The sequence below is a fragment of the Mizuhopecten yessoensis genome, unplaced genomic scaffold (assembly GCF_002113885.1).
Source record: "Mizuhopecten yessoensis strain PY_sf001 unplaced genomic scaffold, ASM211388v2 scaffold716139, whole genome shotgun sequence".
Classification (NCBI taxonomy): Eukaryota; Metazoa; Mollusca; class Bivalvia; order Pectinida; family Pectinidae; genus Mizuhopecten; species Mizuhopecten yessoensis.
The window spans coordinates 205666-215242 of record NW_018479967.1 but is presented as its reverse complement, the minus strand read 5'-3'; positions in this window follow the sequence as shown (position 1 = coordinate 215242).

Sequence of the window (9577 nt, the reverse complement as noted above, 5' to 3'; positions counted from 1 at the left end):
AACAGTATCTGTGATACACGTAAAACGTATTATAAACCCGTAGGGAAGTCAACAGTATCTGTAATGTATCTGTGATACATGTAGACCATGTACAGTCATTCAATAACCAAAAGAAAGTATCAGGATGACATAGGACGTCTGTATAAACATTGTCAATGAGGTTAATTACAGTCTTTGTGACCACGTTGTGATGACACAGAAAACACGTGATACTTTTTTAAGCAATCTTTTGGAATTCTGGAGGCAGATTCCCACTTTGATATAAATCATTCCACATAAAGTTCGCGACATATAGCGGTTCATTGTTATCTACAACACGGGAGATAATTGAACAATTGCTTCCTAATTTATTTCCACCGACAAGTCCGATCTCTAAAACGTGTCGTTGCTATAAAATAACAAATGGTGTCGTGTTGTAAAATCCATTAAAGTGCATTCGTAGGACGAACTCAAGTTTCTGTTGACATTACGGAATCACTTACGGGATTGTGTATTCTTCCAAGCTTTAATAATCTGACTAACTGGTCGTATACATAACGGCCGGTCGGCAGAGGGGAGACGTCTAACGACTACAACTATTGCAATAATCCCGAGGACCATAGATCAAAGCTCGCGATAGACCGTTACTAATACTCTAAACTCATTGATAAAGATCCTTTCACAACGAAATGTATTAAAGAATAACATCATCAGCGCTGGGGATGTAGGACGCTGGCGGTCTGTGTGTTCCACGGATAGCCTTTATTGCATTTCAACAGAATGAGGCTATTTTGTACGAATGTCTATGAATACACAATGCGATCACATCCGCTTAACGGACGGTCACAATGCCCCAAATCCAATTTGAATGCTAATAACAACTTTATCATTTTATTAATGACGACGGCGATCTGATAGGCTATCCACGTCCCTCCAAGGAGCACGTGTCTGTCGATATCGCCAATTCCCGGTCTTGTCAGTTATCTCCCCTTGAAATCGATAACCTAGCGGAAATGTCATTCCGACCGCGTTGTAATGCAGGTTTTTTTTCACAATAAGTTTCATCACGACCCCAATATTGTGACCAATAATTGTGAGTCACATGTAACGAGTTTAAGTCGTTTAGAATTTCATGATTTTCAAATTAAACCCTTATGTGAAATAAATCTTGTGCAATTGTCACAAGTATCGTTTGCAGAAGACACATTTTTATAGATAACGAAATGGATTTTACAACCAAAATGTCATTAATGCACATTTTCATAGTCTTGAAATGAAATATGTTTTTTTTTCTAGACCAGCTGTGAAATCCATTAGGCAAAATATGATTATTTTTGCCAACGTCTGTAATTCTGTCAACCAATTCATCAGTTACATCTCTCTTAAATATCTGGTGCAAACATAACTTTGTTATATCTAAGTGACTCCTATATACTGTACAATCAACTTTGTAGTGAACTGTACATTTGACATGTAATAGTATTATTTTCAAAATGTTTACACTTTGACATAGACTAGAGTAGCAACTAACCAAAAACAATCACTGTTATTGTAATTCTACAATCACTTTCTGATTTATGAGGACGGAACAAATTAAAAGTTAAATCCTTTTTAAGGGGCTTTCATTATTTAATTCAAACCATTTAGTTAAACAAAACTTGATGAAAGCATCATGGTAATAGAGTAACTGAAACTATGAGATTGAAACAGTAAATGTACTAACGAAGCATCGGTCCAAGCCCTGGTGTGAGATCACTGGCTTCATCGTTGAAACTGAACATTGAATGTAAACGGAAGCTAACTGAGTCGTGAACATAGTCATGTGTGATCCCTGGCTTCTAAACGGAAGCTAACTGAGTCGTGAACATAGTCATGTGTGATCCCTGGCTTCTAAACGGAAGCTAACTGAGTCGTGAACATAGTCATGTGCGATCCCTGTACGTATAGATAAAGGCGCAATGTCTTTTGCGATCTCACATTAGAAAAACAAAGATACAGGTAGGTGTTCTCTTGAGATTATTTTGTTCACTCATCTCGACTCAAATAAAATATTGGATCTGTGCTCTTGGGAAAATCCACAATCAATGTGCCACACACACAATATATATATTTATATGCATGCATAACATGTCCGTAAACACTGAAACAACATTGCACACGTCCCTAATTTAAAAGGGGACACTATTTGTGTTCAATTAAGTCCCAACCTGATTTGTCAACCCTCCAGTTCGAGTAGGAATAAATAGTGTTTTTATGTTAATAGGTAGAGTAATTTCAGGTCTGTTTTTCACGTCGCAAAGTGACCATATTTGGTCACCCACTTTTCCTGTTGGTTGTCACAATCACATGGATATGTGACAAAGTGGTAGTTCTGGTGACCTGACATCGTGGAATGTGGAGCTACCTAAGTATCTGTAGTTATTATGATGTCCTTAAATCTGACCTTTGCTCACACTATGACCTTTATGAATGAAAAACAACAAGATAATACCTTATTGTCTCAAAATCGATAAAGATAGGGCAAATATAAGCAGAGGAAATATTTATATGTGGAACCCTTGGAAATGTACATGGAGAATAAGACCAGGTGTTTTGGAAGGGGGTAAGCGTCTTCTGCTTCCTCCACGATACCCGCCACGTTAATCTAGGTCAGATCAAGCAGTGACACGTCCTCAAAGAGAGAACAGGAGTATAGATAATGAAGAAAGCACACTAATGAGCACAATCTAAAACATCGATCTCAAATCAAGGAAATAAACTATTCCCAATCAGATCATGCTACGACCATACAACTTGTCCCTAGCCTTCATCAATTTGCATCTTTCGAACCTGATATTAGTAATGTGTCCGTCGGCAGTCGAAAACTGTAACAAAAACCGTGGTATTTGGAGCAAGCTCTTGACGACCGCATCAACTTCGACATATAAACACCTTAAAATAGGAAAGCAGAGATATTACTATCAAGTGAGGGAAAGTTCACGATCTGAAATCGTCCGCTTCTCGTACAGCATAGTGGTGAGCTATCCCTCTTGTGAGTAGATGAGTCTAAAGTGTCATTCTATTTAAATGTAGCACATGATCGATGTATCTGCATGTGGAACTGAAGGAATTTGCAAGGTTTTCAGCCTTATATGAAAGCAACACTAAGTCAGGGGGGAGGGGGACAGTTTGTTCCAATAGTGGACTGAAAAATCTCGAAAACAAACTCAACATCCTCCTCTAGATTTCATTCTCAATATATTTCATTTTTCACTAGCATTTTTCATTTTTAGAAGGGTACCACATTTAAATGAGTGACCAGAGGGTTGACGTAAATAGAGGGGTGACACAGTTAGATGAATGACCAAGATAGAGGGTAGCACAAATAGAGGAGTAACCCATATAGAAGGGTACCACAGATAGAGGAGTGACCCATATAGAAGGGTACCACAGATAGTGGAGTGACCCATATAGAAGGGTACCACAGATAGAGGAGAGACCTAGATATAAGTGTACCACAGATAGAGGAGTAACCTAGATATAAGGGTACCACAGGTAGTGGAGGGACCTAGATAGAAGGGTACCACAGATAGAGGAGAGACATAGATATAAGGGTACCACAGGTAGAGGAGAGATCTAGATAGAAGGGTACCACAGATAGAGGAGAGACATAGATATAAGGGTACCACAGATAGAAGAGTAACCTAGATATAAGGGTACCAGAGATAGTGGAGGGACCTAGATAGAAAGGTACCACAGATAGAGGAGAGACCTAGATATAAGGGTACCACAGATAGAGGAGGGACCTAGATATAAGGGTACCACAGATAGAGGAGAGACCTAGATATAAGGGTACCACAGATAGTGGAGTGACCCATATAAAAGGGTACCATAAATAGAGGAGAGACCTAGATATAAGGGTACCACAGATAGTGGAGTGACCTAGATATAAGGGTACCACAGATAGAGGAGTGACCCATATAAAAGGGTACCACAGATAGAGGAGAGACCTAGATAGAAGTGTACCACAGATAGAGGAGAAACCTAGATATAAGGGTACCACAGTTAGAGGAGAGACCGAGATAGAAGGGTACCACAGATAGAGGAGAGACCTAGATAGAAGGGTACGACAGATAGTGGAGTGACCTAGATATAAGGGTACCAGAGATAGTGGAGGGACCTAGATAGAGGGGTACCACTGATAGAGGAGAGACCTAGATATAAGGGTACGACAGATAGTGGAGTGACCTGGATAGAAGGGTACCACAGATAGAGGAGAGACCTAGATATAAGGGTACAACAGATAGTGGAGTGACCTAGATAGAAGGGTACCAGAGATAGTGGAGTGACCCATATAGAAGGGTACCACAGATAGTGGAGTGACCTAGATATAAGGGTACCAGAGATAGTGGAGTGACCTAGATAGAAGGGTACCACTGATAGAGGAGAGACCTAGATATAAGGGTACAACAGATAGAGGAGAGACCTAGATATAAGGGTACGACAGATAGTGGAGTGACCTGGACAGAAGGGTACCACAGATAGAGGAGATACATAGATATACGGGTACCACAGATAGAGGAGATACCTAGATATACGGGTACCACAGATAGAGGAGATACCTAGATATACGGGTACCACAGATAGAGGATATACCTCAATAGAAGGGTACCACTGATAGACGAGAGACCTAGATATAAGGGTACGACAGATAGTGGAGAGACCTGGATAGAAGGGGACCACAGATAGAGGAGATACCTAGATATACGGGTACCACAGATAGAGGAGATACATAGATATACGGGTACCACAGATAGAGGATATACCTCAATAGGAGGGTACCACTGATAGAGGAGAGACACAGATATAAGGGAACCACAGACAGAGGAGAGACCTAGATATAAGGGTACAACAGATAGGGGAGTGACCTAGATATAAGGGTACGACAGATAGTGGAGTGACCTGGATAGAAGGGGACCCCAGATAGAGGGGATACCTAGATATACGGGTTCCCCCGATAGAGGAGATACCTAGATATACGGGTACCACAGCTAGAGGATATACCTTAATAGAAGGGTACCACTGATAGAGGAGAGACCCAGATATAAGGGTACCACAGACAGAGGAGAGACCTAGATATACGGGTACCACTGATAGAGGAGAGACCTTGATATAAGGGTACGACAGATAGAGGAGAGGCCTAGATATAAGGGTACCACAGATAGAGGAGTGACCTAGATAGAAGGGTACCACATATAGAGAATCGACCCAGATATAAGGGTACCACATCTAGAAGATTGACACTCAGGGGTGACAGTAAGACGAGTATCACTAACAGTAGGATGGGCCTTATTAACAAAGAGGTGGCACAGATGGATGTGTTATTAACAGTTGGAGGGGTAGCACCGACAGTTAGAGAGGTAACATTTACATCTAGATGGTTGACACCACCAATCAGATTGGTTTCATTGACCATTAATAAGTTAATATATCTGAAGTTAAAAAGAGTAATCTAATTTAAGGGTGACACCAACAGTAAGAGGAGACACATAACAAGGTTAATTCAAGGTTAAACGACGAGAGGAGTAACACTGACTGAGGAGACAGTAACACTAGTGGTTCTTATCCTTCAGTATCAGCGCCAGTAACACTATAGGTTCTTATCCCTCAGTATCAGCGTCAGTAACACTTGTGGTTCTTATCCTTCAGTATCAGCGCCAGTAACACTTGTGGTTCTTATCCTTCAGTATCAGCGCCAGTAACACTAGTGGTTCTTATCCTTCAGTATCAGCGCGATAAACGGTTGTTACATATCCTCGCAACATAAAAACCTTGATTTTTTTTAACAATCCCTTTTGAAATGGGTATTCATTTAAAGTAATTGTGTTTATAAACAAGAGATCCCAGAGGGATCTTGGCGCCCACCTTTGTACCATCTTCATCAGTTCTTTGTCAGTTCGATCTTTTCTCTTCTTTCCTCTAATCTGTTTGTTCGAGTCATGTTAACAGTAAATGCACCTTGAGGTAACTTTTGATCTAAACTTAATACTGATGTGTATGAAAGCCAACCTTCAAAGTGAGTTTGTCATTTCACATATTTACTAGTACAGTACTTAATGTGAAAGAAATAGAATCGATCATTGCAATATGAAAAAGATCTGTTTAGTTCTTCTTTTAATCCATTTTGTTTTTATGATCAGTCTCAAAATATAACATACACAACGAGGGATCAAGGGGAACCTACATTTAAAATTTGAGAAAGATCCCTCCCGTACTTCCCGGGAAATAGCGATAACAAACTTTCACTATCAAAATCCAAGATGGCTGCCTGTCGGCCATGTTGTTTATCCGATCAGTCTCAAAAATTGCCCTGCACAGCTAGGACCAAGGGGAACCTACATATAAAATTTAAGAAAGATCCCTCTAGTTCTTCCGGAGAAATAGCGGTAACAAACCCACACTATCAAAATCCAAGATGGCTACCTGTCGGCCATGTTGTTTATCCGATCAATCTCAAAAGTTGCCCTGCACAGCTAAGGACCAAGGGGAACCTACATATAAAATTTGAGAAAGATCCCTCTGGTACTTCTTGAGAAATAGCGATAACAAACTTTCACTATCAAAATCCAAGATGGCTGCCTGTCGACCATGTTGTTTATCTGATCAATCTCAAAAGTTGCCCTGCACAGCTAAGGACCAAGGGGAACCTGCATATAAAATTTGGGAAAGAACCCTCTGGTACTTCTTGAGAAATACCGATAACAAGAATTGTTTACGGACGGACGAAGGACGACGGACAACGGACGGACGACGGACCACGGACGCAGGGTGATTTGAATAGCCCACCATCAGATGATGGTGGGCTAAAAAAATGCCATGGAAGAGACTTCTTGCTTTATAAAAAATACTTTACACTTTTGAGGTTATTTATTTAAAATTTAAATCAAGCTCCTGGAATGAACGACTGGGTCAAATTATTGCAAGTAACCCAACCATGGTCCACGGAGACCGCTGGCATTATGACACCCAAGTCTGTCACCAATGTAATAACACCACGTGACTGAGGAAGTCATTGTCTCAATACATGCTGGAGTCTCTCCTTCGGTGTCAGACATTGAAATACAAATTATAAAAAATTTGATCGAAGCTATCGAGTGCGACTCATTTAGATTTCCCCATTTGTTCAGATAAACAGGATTGAAGGCAATAACAGGGGACTAACGAAGGTTTTATGGAGGGCTTAAACGAGCATATAAATTGTTTCTGTCTTGGAGCTTTCAAAATTTTCTGTAATTTGAGTCTTACCAGTGATGTTAATTTAACATTAAACTATGGTACCACTCAACCTGTTTAGTAGATGAAACGGCAAATTAAAGCGAGGTAACTCTCGTTAGATCATGTCCTAATCTGACCATATTCTGTTCAAACCTCGTTTTGATCTAGTACAACAGACTTTCATTAAATTTAACAAATCATGAATAACTTTAAAAACAAATAGGCAACTGAAAAATACCTTTTTTACAAGCATTTAAGAAAAAAAGACAAATAGCCATTTTGAACATCCAAAACAAATGTGTTATTCTCCCCGTAATCAGTGCTGCGTTTCACTTTTATCGACATGACATTTATCACTAAAAGTGTTATTATATGAAAGTTTTAATGTTCAATATTATGATGGTGAAAATCGTACAATTTTGTTCATTCAGTACTTAGAGCTACTAGAACTTAGATTAACTGAAGCTCTGTTGATTTTTGATCCTACAAAAGGTGAAAACAGAAACGTATAAGTATACGTCTCTGGTGAAAATAACACACACAAATTTAACTTCAAGCGTGCGCTTCATGGATAGCCCCGCTCACCTTAGCTGTGTAACCATATAAACTGTTGGGTACTTCAGGTCGAGGTAACGAGGTAACCTTTTCTGGTCACCGCACTGCGACCACCTGACCGTCACACTAAGTCTGACTAGTATACATAACATATATAGTAGCCAATAGATCTTTTGAAGCCGTATCTAAAACTTGAGATCATATTGATACTGAAATTAACCAATGTTATTATCCGACACATTACTTGGATTATCAAGTACACTCACACCAAGTCTTAAGTAAACACTAATGGCAGTCAAGATATGTTTCTGAAACCTGTGATACACGGTGTTAAATACAAAGTGTGATGCTCATTCATGATATAACGGCTGAGATATGCTCCAGAAACAGTTGTTTAATACTTGAGGGCAAGGTCAAATAGAGGTCATTGTGATCTCATTTTAGTATGCAACAATTCGCCTTCCCATATTATAAATTTGATGCCCGTTTGTAAAATAGCAGCCGAGATACATTTACATGTATGCTCAAGAAACGGTCATTTCAATATTTGGTGTCAAATTAATAGAGCAAATCGAGGTCAGTGATCTCGTTTTAGAATACGACAAATCTGCATTCGCACGATGTACCTATCTTGAAATAGGCCGAGACATACTCAAGAAGCCATTATTTTAGTAATTGAGGTCAGGCCAGAAATCAAACTGAGGTCACAGTGACCTTGATTTAGGATGTGATCCTACAAACGTTGATGCCCAATCGTGAAACAGTAGTCGAGATATGCTCCAGGAAACCAGTCAGCATGGATACACAGACAAACCAAATTCGATATACCATCCAACACTTTGGTTGAAGTGGGGGTATAAATAATTAGCTTGTCCAAAGTTTAAAGGAATATGAGAGAGTCTGCGCGACAAGGTGCCATAGATATACTATGGTCCAATCCCATAGATATCACTGGTTAGAAATATATATCAAGCCATATATATACAATTTATTTATTTTACAACAATTATGAAACAGGTTTTTACAACTTATATTTATCACTCTAGTTGGCCCGGATGTTACAGTGCTAGGGGTCTTTAATTATGAGGGATGAAACCGGAATACCCCGTGGTATTCTCAAGTGATCCCATACTTTTTCAATCGGGGGAATCAAACCCGGTCGCGTTGCATTGGTGAAAGACGAGTCCTTATTCCTCTGTCACTTTATATCAAATACAAAATTGAATACCATTGACCCGGAATGTATCCTAAAGTTGACAGGCCTATATAACATGGCATAAGCTTACACGACTCAATGACAAGTGAGCTAAAACTGTAAGATTTATCTCCCTTGAATTATTAAATTTCATGATACAAAACGATGATAGCCGTAAATGTACCAATATTTATGTTTCCCATATCTGTTATGCATCATCACTAAAAAAGCATGGTAATGCTGGTAATATCGCATTTCTTTTTGACATTATACTAGTATTATGACATCTTATATTAAGTTTTTACCCAATAGGAACACATGACAATATTTTTCTGTATTCGTTTGTTTGTTAGGGGCTTTAACGTTCTCGGAACAGCTACGGTCATAAGAAGAGATTTTCTGTAAAACATGGGCTTAACAGCCTTGTAAGAAATGATAATGATTTATAATATACGTATGCTATCAAATCATATGAGTTTATTCTCAAAACGTTACTGGATCTTGTGGATTTTACTTGATAACTAACTCGGTCTATTGGAGAGAAGTCATAAAAAATCCTCACTCTTTGGATATCCTCAAGACCCAGCATTTTTT